The 17,147-nt window shown below is 37.9% G+C and overlaps 1 long non-coding RNA gene across 7 annotated transcripts in view; it reads right to left on the bottom strand.

The window, feature by feature from the left end:
• LOC122198901 overlaps nucleotides 1–17,147 on the bottom strand; it is a 277,047-nt gene that overhangs the window by 201,185 nt on the left and 58,715 nt on the right. For all 7 annotated transcript variants that reach the window (XR_006193209.1, XR_006193206.1, XR_006193205.1 and 4 more), the window contains one exon: nucleotides 15,943–16,100. This is a non-coding gene — a long non-coding RNA (uncharacterized LOC122198901). The remainder of the gene's footprint in view (nucleotides 1–15,942; nucleotides 16,101–17,147) is intronic.

Here is a 17,147-nt window from a genome sequence, read left to right as displayed (position 1 = left end):
GCTTGACTTCATCTTTGCCAACTTTGATGCCTTTGATTTCCTTTTGTTGTCTGATTGCTGATGCTAGAACTTCCAACACTATGTTAAACAACAGTGGTGAGAGTGGGCATCCCTGTCGTGTTCCTGATCTCGGGGAAAAAGCTCTCAGTTTTTCCCCATTGAGGATGATGTTAGCTGTGGGCTTTTCATAAATGGCTTTTATGATCTTTAAGTATGTTCCTTCTATCCCGACTTTCTCAAGGGTTTTTATTAAGAAAGGGTGCTGAATGTTGTCAAAGGCCTTTCTGCATCGATTGACAGGATCATATGGTTATTATCTTTCTTTTATTAATGTGATGTATCACGTTGATTGATTTGCGAATGTTGAACCAGCCCTGCATCCCAGGAATGAATCCCACTTGATCATGGTGAATAATTCTTTTTATATGCTGTTGAATTCGATTTGCTAGTATCGAATTTGCTAGAATTTTTGCAACCATATTCATCAGGGATATTGGCCTGTAGTTCTCTTTTTTTACTGGATCTCTGTCTGGTTTAGGAATCAAAGTAATGCTGGCTTCATAGAATGAGTGTGGAAGTTTTCCTTCCCTTTCTATTTCTTGGAATAGCTTGAGAAGGATAGGTATTATTTCTGCTTTAAATGTCTGGTAGAACTCCCCTGGGAAGCCATCTGGTCCTGGACTCTTATTTGTTGGGAGATTTTTGATAACCGATTCAATTCCTTCGCTGGTTATGGGTCTGTTCAAGCTTTCTATTTCCTCCTGATTGAGTTTTGGAAGAGTGTGGGTGTTTAGGAATTTGTCCATTTCTTCCAGGTTGTCCAATTTGTTGGCATATAATTTTTCATAGTATTCCCTGATAATTGTTTGTATCTCTGAGGGATTGGTTGTAATAATTCCATTTTCATTCATGATTTTATCTATTTGGGTCATCTCCCTTTTCTTTTTGAGAAGCCTGGCTAGAGGTTTGTCAATTTTGTTTATTTTTTCAAAAAACCAACTCTTGGTTTCGTTGATCTGCTCTACCGTTTTTTTTAGATTCTATATTATTTATTTCTGCTCTGATCTTTATTATTTCTCTTCTTCTGCTGGGTTTAGGCTGCCTTTGCTGTTCTGCTTCTATTTCCTTTAGAAATAGGTGTGCTGTTAGATTTTGTATTTGGGATTTTTGTTTCTTGAGATAGGCCTGGATTGCAATGTCTTTTCCTTTCAGGACTGCCTTCGCTGCATCCCAAAGCATTTGGATTGTTGTATTTTCATTTTCGTTTGTTTCCATATATTTTTTGATTTCTTCTCTAATTGCCTGGTTGACCCACTCATTCTTTAGTAGGGTGTTCTTTAACCTCCATGCTTTTGGAGGTTTTCCAGACTTTTTCCTGTGGTTGATTTCAAGCTTCATAGCATTGTGGTCTGAAAGTATGCATGGTATAATTTCAATTCTTGTATCCTTATGAAGGGCTGTTTTGTGACCCAGTATATGATCTATCTTGGAGAATGTTCCATGTGCACTCGAGAAGAAAGTATATTCTGTTGCTTTGGGATGCAGAGTTCTAAATAGATCTGTCAAGTCCATCTGATCCAATGTATCATTCAGGGCCCTTGTTTCTTTATTGACCGTGTGTCTAGATGATCTATCCATTTCTGTAAGTGGAGTGTTAAAGTCCCCTGCAGTTACCACATTCTTATCAATAAGGTTGCTTATGTTTGTGAGTAATTGTTTTATATATTTGGGGGCTCCGGTATTCGGCACATAGACATTTATAATTGTTAGCTCTTCCTGATGGATAGACCCTGTAATTATTATATAATGCCCTTCTTCATCTCTTGTTACAGCCTTTAATTTAAAGTCTAGTTTGTCTGATATAAGTATGGCTACTCCAGCTTTCTTTTGGCTTCCAGGAGCATGATAAATAGTTCTCCATCCCCTCACTCTCAATCTAAAGGTGTCCTCAGGTCTAAAATGAGTCTCTTGTAGACAGCAAATAGATGGGGCTTGTTTTTTTATCCATTCTGATACCCTATGTCTTTTGGTTGGAGCATTTAATCCATTTACATTCAGTGTTATTATATAGAAAGATACAGGTTTAGAGTCATTGTGATGTCTGTGTTTTATGCTTGTACCGATGTCTCTGGTACTTTGTCTCACAGGATTCCCCTTAGGATCTCTTGTAGGGCTGGTTTAGTGGTGACAATTTCCTTCAGTTTTTGTTTGTTTGGCAAGACCTTTATCTCTCCTTCTATTCTAAATGACAGACTTGCTGGATAAAGGATTCTCGGCTGCATATTTTTTCTGTTCATCACATTGAAGATCTCCTGCCATGCCTTTCTGGCCTGCCAAGTTTCAAAAGAGAGATCAGCCACGAGTCTTATAGGTCTCCCTTTATATGTGAGGGCACGTTTATGCCTTGCTGCTTTCAGAATTTTCTCTTTATCCTTGTATTTTGCCAGTTTCACTATGATATGTCGTGCAGAAGATCGATTCACGTTATGTCTGAAGGGAATTCTCTGTGCCTCTTGGATTTCAATGCCTTTTTCCTTCCCCACTTCAGGGAAGTTCTCAGCTATTATTTCTTCAAGTACACCTTCAGCACCTTTCCCTCTCTCTTCCTCCTCTGGGATACCAATTATGTGTATATTATTTCTTTTTAATGTATCACTTAGTTCTCTAATTTTCCCCTCATACTCCTGGATTTTTTTATCTCTCTTTTTCTCAGCTTCCTCTTTTTCCATAATTTTATCTTCTAGTTCACCTCTTCTCTCCTCTGCCTCTTCAATCTGAGCCGTGGTCGTTTCCACTTTATTTTACATCTCGTTTAAAGCATTTTTCAGCTCCTCCTGACTGTTCCTTAGTCCCTTGATCTCTGTAGCAAGAGATTCTCTGCTGTCCTCTATACTGTTTTCAAGCCCAGCGATTAATTTTATGACTATTATTCTAAATTCACTTTCTGTTATATTATTTAAATCCTTTTTGATCAGTTCATTGGCTGTTGTTATTTCCTGGAGATTCTTTTGAAGGGAATTCTTCCGTTTGGTCATTTTGGATAGTCCCTGGAGTGGTGCGGACCTGCAGGGCACTTCCCCTGTGCTGTCTTGAATAATTGGAGTTGGTGAGCGGGGCCGCAGTGAGACCTGATGTCTGCCCCCAGCCCACTGCTGGGGCCACAGTCAGACTGGTGTGTGCCTTCTCTTCCCCTCTCCTAGGGGCAGGATTCACTGTGGGGTGGCATGGCCCTTCTGGGCTACTTGCACATCGCCAGGCTTGTGGTGCTGGGGTCTGGCGTATTAGCTGGGGTGGGTAGGCAAGGTGCACGGGGGCAGGAGGGGCAGACTTAGCTCATTTCTCCTTAGGTGATCCACTTCAGGAGGGGCCCTGTGGCAGCGGGAGGGAGTCAGACCCGCTGCCTGAGGGGTGGCTCTGCAGAAGCACAGCATTGGGTGTTTCCGCGGAGCAAGCAAGTTCCCTGGCAGGAACTGGTTCCCTTTGGGATTTTGGCTGGGGGATGGGCGAGGGAGATGGCGCTGGCAAGCGCCTTTGTTCCCTGCCAAACAGCTCTGTCGTCCCTGGGCTCAGCAACTTTCCCTCCCTTTTTCCTCCAGCCTTCCCGCTTTCCGAGCAGAGCTGTTCACTTATGACCTCCCAGATGCTATGTCGCGCTTGCTTCGGAACACACTCCATCCGGCCCCTCCGCTTTTGCGAGCCAGACTCGGGGGCTCTGCTTGGCCGGCAGGCTGCCCCTCTGCCCCGGCTCCCTCCCGCCAGTCCGTGCAGCACGCACCGCCTCGCCGCCCTTCCTACTCTCTTCCATGGGCCTCTCATCTGTGCTTGGCTCCAGAGACTCTGTTCTGCTAATCCTCTAGCGGTTTTCTGGGTTATTTAGCCAGGTGTAGGTGGAATCTAAGTGATCAGCAGGACGCGCGGTGAGCCCAGCGTCCTCCTATGCCGCCATCTTCCAACGATCTCCCGGGATGCATTTTTTAAAAAAATCAGAAGATTCACTTCATAACAAATAAAAATATTGTATAAATTAGACAAAGCGTCTAGTCATTATCTGTTGCAGATTGTGTTTTCACTTTATACATTGCTTGTCTGCATAACATGCATCAAAATCAGATTTTGACTCTTTTGTACTGTTTATGGCATACGGTGTGTGCTTAAGAAATATATGGAGAAGAAATATAGATAAGAATATAGGCATAGACATAGGCACAGATACAGCAAGCAGTATAATCAAAGACTAATCCTTTACAAAAACAAATGCAAAGCAATTCTCAGGCCCAGGAAGTCATAGCTCCTTAGGGCAATGTTTTCCTATCTGAAAATGGTAACACTTGTACTGTGTATTATACTCTAAGGTAAACAGATACAGCTTAAGACCAAAGAAGACTCACCAAGGGCAGTTGGGGAAGGGGGGTTGATCTGGCCACTGAAAGCCTTGCTCAGCCATACTCAGGCCTGTGGGTATCAAAATTTCTGCAAGTTGGGCCCCAGAAGCTACAACTTTTCTTTCATTTGCCTTCCATTTCCATAGACTTCACTGAAAATGGATTTTTTTTGGGGGGGGGGGGTATAAATTTGCACATCGCCTTCAAGTTAGCATGAACAAGTGTATTACTTACTATAAAGGACCCCAGGCTCACTGTAGAACCCAGGTTACACCATACCTAGTATCTATTTTCATCCTCAAATGCTTTTTCTTTCTCTGTAGACAAAAACAACTTTCAAGGCAAAATTAGTTTCAAACATTTATAAGATCATTGTTAAACTATATTGAAATCACATATATGTACAATCTGTAAAAAACAAAAAATTCTGAAGATCCTAAATGGATCTGAACATCCATCAGTGACTTGTTTATGAATTTATATTTTTTCACTATCACACTATTCCCAAGGGCAATGTAAATCATGTTCTGAACTTAAATATTTTCCTCTCACACTCTTCTCAAAATAAGACCTCATCACTGTCTCTGAGAGTTAAAGGAGGTGAGGTAATGAATAGCAGAGGTGATGTGAGAACTCCAAGAGAGTTTAGAAATGTAAATACTGTACAGCAAATGAACAAACCACCAGGAGAATAAATTATAATAAAAATAAATATATACATATATATTTAAAACACATATACATAACACACACATATATATGAAAAATATATATGAATATTAGATTGTTCCTCAGTCTCCTTGCCTTCATGGATAAATAATCTATGTTTCTTTTTTTCTCATAATTTAGATTTATATTAAATATAATTTATATTAATTTATAATATTTAGACACAAAAGTATTATGGTTAAAATTATTTAGCTAGAAGTGCATTTTTATTTTAATAGTGGCCATTTGACAATGCCATTAAGTGTTTTCTCTCAAATATTTTCTGTGTCTATACAGTATATAAGTATTTGAAAGTATACTGACTCAACCAAAGCACCTTTAAATGGACAACACTGTAGAATGCATAACATAATCTAAGTCCACTTTCTTCTTAAATTCTTAGAAGAAAGAGATTTTTTTTTTCTTTTCCACACTCAACTCCCTTTTTCATTTTCTCCCTGATTCACTGGCCCTGTGCAAACTTCCTCACTATAAACAAATTCCTTCCTCCTTTTTTTAACTTTCTGTTTACTAAATACAGTGGTTAAAGAGTAGATAAGGAGATACAGAAACATCTTAGCTCTATAAATTCTATCTCATATCTTCAGATCCTGTCCTATCACTGGGATTTTGTGATGTCCCATGTAAATAACTATTTAAATACAATTAAGAGAATGGAGGGAGGGTTAGTCACAATTCAAAAATAGTGACAAAATAGTCTGCAATATCTAAGCAACTTAGTTTTACTGCATTTCTTCTGCTTTGTTTCTAAGGATCTATTCCGACAGATCTCTTGCCCAATGTAGAAGACCCCAGGGAATCTGAAGTGCCAATGGTTACTTTTGGTGCAAGAAAAGGGTGGGATTGGGAAAAATTCCCCAAAGCCTAGTTTCATCAAACTTTCTTTCATGTTAGTAGTTGTGCTTCAATGATTAGGTGCCCCTAGGTGACTTTTCCATGACATTCATATTATTGTGCTTTTAACTTTTTCACAGTGCTTTCATTTTTTTTTTTTTCCATTTCATAAGTTTCACATCTCTTTGAGTGCCTGGAGTGACTATACCATATATTGTGCTTATCGTAGCTTACACAAAACTCTCTATTTTGGTAACATTTAAGATGTCCTTTGTTGTGACACATTTTGGCAATTTGGGCAAAGAAAAAGAAAGCATTCACTAATATAGTGTATTTGGAAATAGGTACAATAAGCTAGCTTTGCATAATGCTACTCAAATCAAAAGGTTTAATTTACGGAATGAATGACTACACAATGTAGTCTTTAAATATATAAAGAAAAAAAGCCCTCTAAAAATGAAAAGGAACTTGGGCACCTTTTTTTTTTTTTTTTTTTTTTTTTTGCACAAATTCCTTAGAAGCTTTCATGAACTCATCTTTCTTTCTCAAGGTAATTATGTTTAAAAAGAAACCTGCAAAAAGCTAAATAATTGATCTGTATAGGCTTAAATGGAAACATGTACCTTGTCATCAATGGGGGAGGGGGAATGGCAGGTTTTAAAGGCATAAATATCATTGAAGCATTTATCATACTTGGAAGGATAGTGTTAATGGGAAGACTTCCTATGTTCATGTGATTTGCTTTTGTAGAACAAGATATATGTTAAATTATTCAATGGTTGATTGTGAGGGTTGCTTGATTTTGATTTGACATTTTTAGTTCCAGCACTAACTGAGATTTTAACAATAACTTGTAAAATAGAGTTCCAAAATTGTGATATGAAAATAAACTTTATCAGAATAAAAGTAATATCAAAACCAGTGTCTGATTCCTCCCATGAACACATCATTCCCACAGGAACAGTGGGATATGCAAATAAATTGATATATATGTACAAACACATCTACTTCATTTTTTTTTTATATTTATTTATTTTGATAGAGAGAGCATGAATGGGGTAGGGCCAGAGAGAGAGGGAGGCAGAGAATCTCAAGCAGGCTCCACACTACCAGCACAGAGCCTGATGTGGGGCTCGATCTCACAAACCGTGAGATTATGACCTGAGCTGAAATCAAGACTCAGATGCTTAACCAACTGAGCCACCCAGGTGCCCCAAAAAACATCTGCTTTAGAAGTCCTTACATTACTGTGTGGGTGGGGAATAGGTTATATCACACCATTTCATTTTTAAATTATGTCTGGTTTATATTAAAATAAATTTATTTCAAAAGTCTCAGTCTTTTCAATATTATGAAGAAGATACATTCACATTAATTAACAGGAATCACTTATATAACACTTATTATGTGCCAGGCTCTGTACTAAGCATTTTATATGAAAAATTCTTTTAATTATCTCAAGAACTGAATGAGGTGTGTTCTATCACTGTGTCCACAGTACAGATGAGGAAACAAAGCACAGAGAGTTTAAGGGATTTAAACTTTGTCAGGCTCAGTGTCCACACTCTGAACACTACATTATGCTGTCTCTAGGTATGTCTTAGATGCACATTTTATAGTAGAAGTGTGTAATGTAGATGAAAGGTTGAAAACATGTTTGATTATCATCTACATGCTAAATGAATGTAAGAATAGGGACACAGCAGGCTAAATCTGTCTTATTCACTCACATCTAGACCTAGAATACTGCAGTAAATAAAGTAATTGTTTAGTCTATTTTGGTGCATGAAAGAATCCCACCAGATAATTATTGGTGCCGCTCAACAGAGTCAAAGTCCCAAGTTTTTAGTTATGATCATGCTGGATCCACTGGTGATAGAAACAGAACTTATCAGTTCATTTTACAAATATAAATACATAGTTGGTTGGACCAACTAAATAAAAAAGAACAGAAAAGACCCCACTCCACCCCCCCAAAAAAAAGTTTCACAGAGTGTGCTTTTGCCTAAATATTACTGATCTAAGCTTCCCTCTAACATTCTAGAATTCTAAGGAGGATAAAATAAGATAAACTTTTCTCTTAGTTCATTCTCTTTCCCTTGTATCCTCCTTGCCACCAGCCTTGTTTTTTGTTTGTTTGTTTGTTTGGTTGTTTTTTTTTTTTTTTTTTTTTGGACTAAATAACTCATATCAGCTTGCTTTTCTCTTTCTTATTTTTGTTGTTTTTTTTTTCCCCTTGAAATGGAAAGCAACTGAGTGTTCCATTTATTCAGACATGCAACACAAATATCTATAGCATCTTTCTTCAAACCTGCTACATCTCCAATTTTAACCCACAATTAAATCAAACATTTTATTGAGAAAATAGATGCAATCAGACAAAATCACCTCATTTTTACAGATTCATCAATCTAACTGCCAATGTCCTCATGTATCTGGCCTCTTCTCTGTTTTTGCTTCTACTGAGAGAAATAGACTCTTGGGTACATCCTAATTCATCCCTCTTGCCTATTTAAAGACAAATGTGCTGCAATTATTCCTTCGATCTCCTGCGCCATTAATTTCTTCCTCACTCTAAAACCATTTCCATCAGCATGCAAACAAGTCTTAGTTGTACCTATTTGTAAAAAGAAAAATATCACTTGACCCTAGATCATTTCCTCTGTCACAACAAAACTTCTTGACCAAGTACATCAAGAAGTCTCAACTTCTTTACCTTCCACTCTAATGTCACCCCACTCATATGACTAAAACGTTTTAATAGCTGCTACTGCACTTAGGAAAAAATCGAAATTCCTTACCGGGACCTACAATATTTTAAAGAATTTGGCTTCTACTTATCTCTCCCTACTTCATCCTCCTTTAATCGCACTCATAATGCTCTGCACCCACTCACCTTTCTTCTGTCCCTTGAAAATTCAAGTTCTCCCCTCCCTTAAGGTCAGTATCTGCTATTGTTTCTGCCTGGAACACTTAACATCCTGAGTATCAAATAGCCTCTTACTCTTTGTTCAGGTCATATCAAATATAATCTCTTTAGAGAGGCTCTCCTGATAGTACTATGTAAGAGGCTTATATTATCTATCTACAGCTGTGTAACTAATCACTTCAAAATGTAGCAGTTTAAAATATCTGCTCCACTCAATTAATGCTTCCTGTGACTATCTCTTATGCCCAAGTTCAGCCAATAATAGGATAGTTAACAATAGCTAGGAAGACCACAATTAACAACTGTGTCCATTCGATACACCCCACTCAGTTCTAGTGTACAGTTCTTACAAGGAAAGGGATGGCATCCGAAACTCAGACATTTGTCCTACTTTTTTTTTTTTTTTTTTTTTTTTTTTTTCACTTCAAGATACTGGGTCTTTGCCTCTTCTTTAATGAAATTTTCAGGAAGTTATTAGCCGAGATTAATTCTGAAATATTAACTCATTTAACTTCAGTACTCTAAACTTATCACAGGATTCATATGTTCATAGATTTAAATAGAGAAAACATAAATCTAAAATTTAGGTGCATATGGTTTTTCAGGGAGAGGCATAAGTAGAAAGCAAAGTACAAATAGCAAAGACCAGAGAAAAGCATATACCTAACGTCCACTTTTTACTTCTTTATACCTAGCCATAAAGGCTCTAGAGAAATCTCAAGTTTCATGTGCTTGTATAATCCACATGATACTGTACCATGTGAAAAAAAATAAACTGTAACACCTGGGATGGCTGTTTAACATGCTACATAAGAAATGCCATGGCTTCCTTGTTTCTGCCCTATGGGGCAGGTATTTCCAGTTGGGACTTTCCCCAACAAAAGGACCTTAAAACACTTGTCCTATAGCCACAAGATGCATAAAGAAAACAGACAAATATTTCTGGAGATGGAATGACAGAGAATTGTCACATCTCGTCAGCATTTGGCAGCATAATGGAGAAGAGTAAAACTTCCCATAGAACTCAATTGATAAAGACTCAGTACTTAAATACTGCTTTGAAGATGTGTATAATAAAATACCAGCGTAATGGGGTGCCTGGAATGCCTGGTGAGGCAGAGCTTTAATTTGTTTTACTGAGCATAGTACCAGCTGCTTCTCTGTTTAGGCAGAGGTAAAAAAGTCATCCTAAAGCCATTCTTCTCTATTCTGTGTAGTTATGCAGTTATACAAATGTAAGGCACAGTCATTCCTAACTGAACAAATCTGTTAGATTTAGCAGGGCTGCACCTAACTCTTGGTAATCAGAGCCTCAGAAGTGGGTGCACCAATTTACATAAGGAACTCTTGGTGAACGAAGGAGGGGAAATTTGAACCACTTCTCCCTGAGGCTAAAAAGTAAGGAAAACTATTTAATGGAGGGAGGTCACCCTGACTAAATTCTGACAGCCACTGACACCCCAAGCCCCTAAGGGAAATTCACTGGGAGGGAAGAGAAAAATATGTTTGATCTGGGATCAGCAGGATTCCTTAAAGAGGCAAGGCTACAACTGTCCTGGTTTATGACTGTAGAAATAGTGACTGAAAGCTATGAACTTTGGGCTCAAATATGGAACACCAGCATAGTTTGCACAAAGATCTAAACCATCTAATAAGCCATCACTAGAGAACCAATCATATTCAATAGTAACTCTATAGTGGGAAAAGTGCAATGAACTGATTGGACCCTTCTGGTATTCCCTCTCTACCTGGCTTTCAGAAGCGGGGCTGACTTGTGGGCCTGGCAAAGCCTTGCATGTCCCATGTCTTCCTGGCATAGTTTGTATTTGTGTACAGACTGCTCAGGATTATATTGTTGAAATATGACGGTACAAGATGATGCTAATGACATAGTAAGAAATTGAGCCCAGAATCCAGATCCAGGAGATGTGCTAAAAATAATTTTTACAGTCATATAATGCTATTGTTTAGAGTTCTAGGATATGGTTAGGGTTTAAGAAACCTGGTGTGGTGGACAGATGCTAAGATGACCCTCCAATAATTTCCACCACCTGATGTCTCCTTGTGTCCATGCCTTTATGTAAATCCTCATCTTTGAGTGAGGGTGGGACTTGTGATGTGCTTCTAGCCAAAGAACTTTGGACAGGTGATAGGATATCACTCTCATGATTATATTACATTACACAAAACTCCATTTAAGCAGATCAGAGAGACGGGGAAATCTCACTGATGGCTTGATGACGTAAGCAGTCATGTTGAGGAAGTATATGTGACCAAGAACTGGGGGTAGCCTGTAGGGATTCCAACCATCCTTTAGGACCTGTGGGTGGCCTCCAGATGACACCCAGAAAAGCCAGCCTCTGTCATATAGCTACAAGCAAATCAATTCTGCCAACAAACTAAATGAGCTTCGAAGTGGGTTTTTCTCCAAATGAAAACATAGCCCAATGGGCACTCTGCAGCTTTATGAACCCCTAAGCAGAGGACCCATTAAGCCTTGTCCAGACTCCTGACCCACAAAAACTGTGAAATAAGAAATATGTTTGTTTTAAGTCACTAAGTTTGAAGTAATTTGTTATACAGCAATAGACTATTATTTTACTATTATACTTGGTAAACCCCACTGAGGACTTCCCCAGCCTGCCAGGCTCCACCATAGACAGGCAGATGACCCTTGCTGGGATACAAATATATTTCCCATGAGAAAAATGGATCCTGGAGAAGCCTCACTGGGGAACTTTACCCAGACTAATATTTTCTCACATGTTTTTCGTGAGAATGTATTTCTTGAGCTTACTGTATAAAACATAATTCTGTAAGATATAAGAGTAAGACTGATATTTTTTTATCAGTTCTCAAAACTCCACAGAACAAATTCATGTTTCTTTCTTTAACAGCTCCTAGAGTTAAAGGTATTATATACTGAGTGTTTGTGTCCCTTCAAAATTCATGTGTTGAAACTCCACTCTCCAATGTGATGGTATTAGGAGGTGAAGCCTTTGGGAGGTAATAAAGATTAAGTGAGGTCATGACAGTAGAACCCTTATAGGATTAGTACCCTTATAAGAATCATGAGATCATTTTTTTCCTCTCTCTATTCTTCATCATGTAAAAGTGCAACAAGAAGTTGGCAGTTTGCAACCCAGAAGAGTGCTGTCACCAGGACCTGACCATGGTGGCACTGTGATCTCAGACTTGCAGTCTCCAGAACTGTGAGAAATATACTTTGGTTGTTTATAAGCCACCCCAATCTATGGTACTTATGTCACAGCAGCCTGAACAGACTGAGACATGGAGAATAGAAGTGAAGTTCTAAGTAAAGGAAACTAATATTAAAATAGTAAAAAAGGAACCATTTTCCTAATCCCTACTTCCTACTTCTTGTGGTTATTATCAGTTAAAAATCTTTAGCAATCCTCGAAGGAGTTGTGTGCATAAGAAACCCATATGATATTGGGTTATGCATAAAGGAGACTTTAAGTGTGGTATACTAGAAATCATGTTCATATTCACAGAACTCGGTGAAAATTGGAAAAAGCAGAGAAATCCTCAGAGACATATCAGACACATCACCTTTCATATTTAATTTATATGTGATTGACTGGATATATTCTTATTATAATTATTTTTATTGCCTATCACAAGAACTAATCCCCCCCATCCTTGTACTGCCCATCAAAGATCTGGACACATCTCAAGGGTTCAGGGTGGGAACAGGCCTCAGATTTCTAGAATTCAACGAAAGGCCTCTATATCCTCATTTATGTTCTAAGCTCTGAGAAAACTCCTGGAAAGCCTATCTCCTCCCCAGTTTGTCTGCCTTCTTCTCTACAAGTTTAGGCTTAAAGAGAACACAAACCAACAAAGACAGGGTGGAAATTGTCTTTTGGGGTCCTGATCACACTTCAGTTCTTGGCCCTGACACATGAAAGTGGTCAAGAATTCCACAAGCAAAGAGTTCAGAACTCAGAACACAAAATCTGGCAAACTTCTTGAGTTTTAGGGAGAAGCAAGCAACAGACTTCTCACGTCTTCCCCATTCACTGGTTTAAACAGAACACAATTTAATAGTGGTAGAATGTCTTGCCACTTGATCCCAAGTTAAATACCCTCCCCCATAGCTTTACTCATATAGAGATACCTTAGGTAGTAGACAATATCTTACAATTAGCCTTTGGGAGGCTGCATCTAGAACCAGCAGTTCTAGAGTGAACTGCATCTAGTTCTGCATCTAGAACCAGCAGTTCAGAGTGAACAGAACCAGGTAAGCAACAATATTAATATAACACTCTTAATTCTGCCCGAGTATGCCACAAGTTATGGATAACTTTTCTCTCTAGGGAGAAGAAAGGAAGATAATTGTTTTATTAGAAATAGTAGCATAGCAATAGAAACAGGCAGGTAAATTCCTGAAACTAGAGGTAGAGGGGAAAGAAAACATTTAGCCCTCCCCCTTGCCAAGCTTCTATCCTGCTCCTTTGACCCCTCTCAGACTAACTCTCAGGCAACAGGTATTACCACTGCCTTTTGGGATATGGGTTAATAAATCTTCCCACTACTCTATCCATAACGAAGAGAAGTCCTCAGTTTTGTTGATGTTGGGGTAATTATTTTGTGTTTGCCAAGCTGGATCTCTGAATTCATTTTTTTTTCTTGAATACATTTTCATCCCAAAGGAAACATTGTTTTTCAAGGTGATTCAATTCTCCTAGACCATACAGATTTTGTGGTATTATTGGATTAAATAGGTCTTATGGGTTTACCTTGGGAACCTGGACACCATTTATAATATTTTCTGTGGGGGGAATGCATTTCAAGCTGTAAACTACCAGATCTACAAAAAGCTCATTAGTAAGCCAGAAATGCTCTTTCTTCTCTTTGCCTTACCTTTGCCTGTGAGAAAAGCAACCACAATGGTACGAACTGCATTCTTTTAACTAACTTCTTTTATCAGCTGGAATGCTTTTGTCTGTAAGTAACAGAAGACCCTGCTAAATGTGGCTTAAAAAATAAGGACATTTATTATGACATTCAGGAGGAAGTCCAGCGAGAAACAGATCTAAGCATTGGCTCAGCAGCCTAACAATGCCTTAAAGTACCTAAGCTCATTCTAACCTCTGGCTTGCCTTGCTCTGCCTGTCACAAACTTCCTCATCCCCAACCCCTTAGGCAGCAGTAACTCTATGCATTAAATCCTCATAACAACATCCAAAGGCTGGAAAGGAAAGGGAACTGAGGAGTTTTCTCCTTAGCGCGTATTTCTTTTATCAGGAAAAATACTTTTTCCAGAAGCCTTGCAACAGACTTTTTTTTATGTCCTCTTGGCCAAAACTCGGTTACATACAAATTCCAAATGAATCTCTGGTTGAAAGGGGAATGATACTATGGCGATATCCTTCATATTTTACACCTGAGCTAGAAGTGAACTCATCTTTCCTGAGCACATTTTTCCCAAACTTGAACAAAATTGGGGTTTGATCAGGGAAGAAGAGAGGACTGGTTGTTGGTAGGTAACCAATAGCATATGTCACATTGTAATTTTACTCCCATTTATTTCCTCTTGCTTAAGAGGTTTACTCTAGACCGGTAACATATGGCACTGGGCTGTGAAGATGAGACTTTAATGGGATACAAAGCACATTAACAAAATGTGTGCTAAATTGCAATGCTATGGTTGTGCTGCAAATTCAATGTTGTGAAATTATATTCCTGATTAGACAGTATAAATAGTGCAATGCCAGTTTGGATGTTACAGTGATTCATTGAGTTTAAAGACATAACATGTGGAAAACTCCCTAGTGCTAACAATGCTTACTTTTCACTGACCTATGTCCAATAAGCCAAAAGATAAAACATGTGAAATTCACATATAAACAAGAATGTTAGTTATATGCCACTTACTGTACAGATGGTCCCCAACTTACAATGGTTTGACTTATGATTTTTCAGCTTTATGATAGTGTGAAAGTGATACACATTTAGTAGAAACTTTATTTTGAATTTTGAATTTTGATCTTTTCCCAGGCTAGTAACATGCAGTCCAATGCTTTCTAGTGATGCTCGGCAATGGCAGTGAGTCAGAGCTCTGTCAGCCATGGGATCATGAGGGTAAACAACTGATACATTTACAACCATGTTGCACCCACACAACTATTCTGTTTTTCACTTTCAACACAACATCCAATAAATTACATGAAATACTCAACATTTAATTATAAAATAGGTGTTGCATTAGATGATTTTGCCCAACTGCAGGCTAATGTAAGTGTTCTGAGCACATTCAAAAGACTAGGCTAAGCTATGCTGTTCAGTAGGTTAGGTATATTAAATGCATTTTCAACTAATGATATTTTCAACTTACAACATTTATCAGGGTTTTATCAGGACATAACCCTATCATAAGTCAAGGAAGATGTGTACATTGAAATTATGGCAGCTTTTCTATGATTAATAACACAGGAAATGTCACTGATAGTCTAGGGACTATTAGCAATAGTTTTCTCAAAGCAATATCCCGTGAATTAGAGTCAGATATAACCAACAATACAGTCACCAAAGACATCCTTCTTCAGTAATACTCTTAGACACCTATTTAATAAAGACCATTGCTCCTTTTGTAAAGATCATACTCCTTATCACAAGGTTGCGTAAAAATAACTCACAACTTAGAAACGTATCTTAGGTCATCTTCTTTGTCTCAACAAGAGTGTGCAGCTCCCACCATAGGACCCAAAGAGAGGAGAGGTGAGTTCTAAACCCACTCAACTCCAGTGAAGTAATCTGATACAGGCTGGGTTACAGCCAGATTCAATTACTTATGCCTAAAACAAAGCTACAACACTTAAATACACAGAATCACAATGTCAACGTCTACTAGAATTTTCCTACGAATACAATGTGGTCCCTAGAAGAGAGGATAGTCCTTCTATAACCATATCCTGGTTGGGAACCTTGTGAAAAGATATGAGTCTAAGAGAGAGTATACCCTCTGTATTACCTCTCTCCTTTAACTTTGAAATATCACATAGTAATGAAAACTATGTGTCATTATGACTTTCTTTGACTTACTTCTCTTCCTATGTGGGGTTAGAGCAAGTGAAAGCAGGGGTTCCCATCATTCTTTATTGAATGCCAATAGTTCTTTCTTCCTTAACTTTAGTTGGAGAGTGAAGATAAAAGGATTATCAAAATGGGAGTCTTCTGACTTCATCAGATTTAATGTGTGTCTGAAAGGGAGGAAAGCAATGCTTAAAGAGCATATAATGTATCTTTTCTTTTTGCACAAAACCAAAGGAAGAATAAAATATAATAAAAAAGAAGTACACAGACCACATTTACATGGGAAATATTTTTTAACTACAGTGAAAACTGTTTTACAAATTTTAGTCATTAGCCATAAAGTTAGAGCAATCTTAAAATTAGAAATAAATAAACAATGTCGGGGTAACCTAAAGCTATTCGTGTCAATTCAACTTGAATTCCTAACAGTTGTGCAGTTTGCAATTAACAATCTAACACTGCATTGTCCTATCAAATTTGAATTATGATCTTAATCAATTTATCAATAATAATTTAATGGTTGTTCAGCACTAGGCTTAGCTCTTTTAAGGAATACAAAGGGACTATAAACACAATGCCTGCTTCAAGGAGTTTACATCATAGTCAAGGAGATGATTATTACACTTGAAACAATACAGCATAATGCAGCAACTATATAAATTAAATGCTAGATTTACATGCAATCTGAAATGTACACATGTTCATACACTTCTGATATTTTATTTCTCATCTATTTTCTTCTTTTGACTTTTTGTACATGCAGTTTCTCTCCATTAGCTTGGCTATTGGTCTTTATAACGTGGGTGAAGCACCAGGCTTAATGTACTGTAGATTTTATCTAAAGCTGGTGTCTGTGACAGTTTCTGTCTGCCTTTACAAAGCCCAAAATAAAACTAAGCTAAAGTATTCTTGAACTTTTTATAATGTGAATAACTTTCTGCTTGCTTAAGAATTGTTTGGAATAATTTCTCAGGAAAGAACAGATGTTGGTAAAGCTAAAGAACTAATTGGGTTTTGCACAGTTCTGTCAATACATGGGAAAGCTTCTGTCTATCTAGATACCTGCCAGAAAATAACAAAAGGTTTTCACTGACATGCAAAGCAAGAGTTCATTTAATTTTTCAGAATTCTATTTTTCAACTCTATGTTCATTAGTTAAGTTGATATTCTTTGTCCCTAATTATGTTGTTTTAGGTGCTGAAAGATTTATTTAA

This window comes from Panthera leo, chromosome C2 (genome assembly GCF_018350215.1).
Source record: "Panthera leo isolate Ple1 chromosome C2, P.leo_Ple1_pat1.1, whole genome shotgun sequence".
Classification (NCBI taxonomy): Eukaryota; Metazoa; Chordata; class Mammalia; order Carnivora; family Felidae; genus Panthera; species Panthera leo.
This window is presented reverse-complemented; position numbering and strand designations above follow the sequence as displayed.